Raw genomic sequence first — 1633 nt, 5'->3', positions numbered from 1 at the left:
AAATTTCAGTTTATCTAATCTGGCTAAGTCCTCTTGTAGATCTGTTGCCTTGCAAATGGTTAAGAAATACTTTTTTGATGTGCACAAATATTGTTTAAATGATTAGAATTGGCTAAACATAATGACTAAGTCAAAGTAAATTATATTAATGGAGCTCCTCTGACGGGTCTAAATAAGGTTAAAAAAAAGCTAAAAAGAAATTTTATGGGATTGTTTCATGTGGTCTATATTGTCTTCTCTCTGTATAAATGTGTGAGATTGCCTCGTGTGTTCAAGTCTCTGTTGAAAATGTAAGTTTTTTTTTTTTCAACTAGAAAGAAAGGAAAGGGGGCAGCTAGGTGGCTCAGTGGATAGAGCACCGACCCTGGAGTCAGGAGTACCTGAGTTCAAATCCGGATAAATGGTTCTTGGGTAAATTAATACTAAAATGAAATTCTCAATTGAGGTTCTATAGGATATCATTTGGTGTTATTGAATCAATTCTAGTCTCATTTTAAGTTAATTTATTATTATTATGATGCTCTATCAGGAATTTGTATAGCTTAAGCTGTGACCTTAGTTATGTGGTTTGTAACATGCAAAAGAAAAGGGCCTAAGTGTTAATAGTTCATTGTGTTAGAGATATTGTCAAGAATGTAGATTCTTTAAATTCTTTTTGGGTTGGGGGCAGCTAGATGGCTCAGTGGATAAAGCACTAGCCCTGGATTCAGGAGGACCTGAGTTCAAATTTGACCTCAGACACTTGACACTTAACTAGCTGTGTGATCCTGGGGAAGTCACTTAACCCTAGTTAGTAGGAGATATAATATTATAATTTCTCTGATCTGTTTATTAATTTGTAGGAGAAATTAAACATTTCTCTGATCTGTTTGTAGGAGGCAGGCAGATACAAAAGCTATATTTTAATATTCGACCCTTCCTTCTTTATTTTGAACTTACATACAAAAAGACAAAAAAAATACATGTGCATAGCACAAAACAAAAAGAGGATTCGGTATGACACCACGAATCCTAGTTTTTGAAAAAACTGTAATAAATACTACACTTCATTTTCAAAGCTGCCCTGCTTTCCTGTCCTTCCTTCTGAGTTTTCTTTTGTTCTCTGCTGTGTACTTTTTTCTCTTTTCATTCTCATCCTATACTAGAGAAGGCCATCATTAGACACAGATTTATGTAAAAGCATACTATACATACTTTTATTAGTTCTTTCTCTGGAGGTGGATGGCATCTTCCTTCATTGATCCTTGGTAGTTGATTTGAGTATTTATAATCCTCAAAATAACTTAGTCATTCACAGTTATTCTTTGAACAATACTGTTGTTCTCTTGGTTTTGTTCATTTCACTCTTCATTATTTCATTCAAGTCCTTCCATGTTTTTTTTTAATCAACCAGCTCATCATTTCTTATAGCGCAGTAGTATTCCATCACAATCATATGCTGCAACTTTAGCCATTTCCCAGTTGATGGGTATCCCTCAATTTCCAGTTTTGGCCACTGCAAAGAGAACTGCTATAAATATTTTAGGACGTATAAATTCTTTTCCTTTTTCCCTGATCACCTTGGGAAACAGATCTAATAGAAGTATTGCTGGGTAAAGGGGTATAGGCAGTTTAGTGACTCTTTGGGCATAAT

This window comes from Dromiciops gliroides, chromosome 1 (assembly GCF_019393635.1).
Source record: "Dromiciops gliroides isolate mDroGli1 chromosome 1, mDroGli1.pri, whole genome shotgun sequence".
NCBI classification, from domain to species: Eukaryota; Metazoa; Chordata; class Mammalia; order Microbiotheria; family Microbiotheriidae; genus Dromiciops; species Dromiciops gliroides.
The sequence above is the reverse complement of the archived record's forward strand: the minus strand, read 5'-3'. Positions refer to the sequence as shown.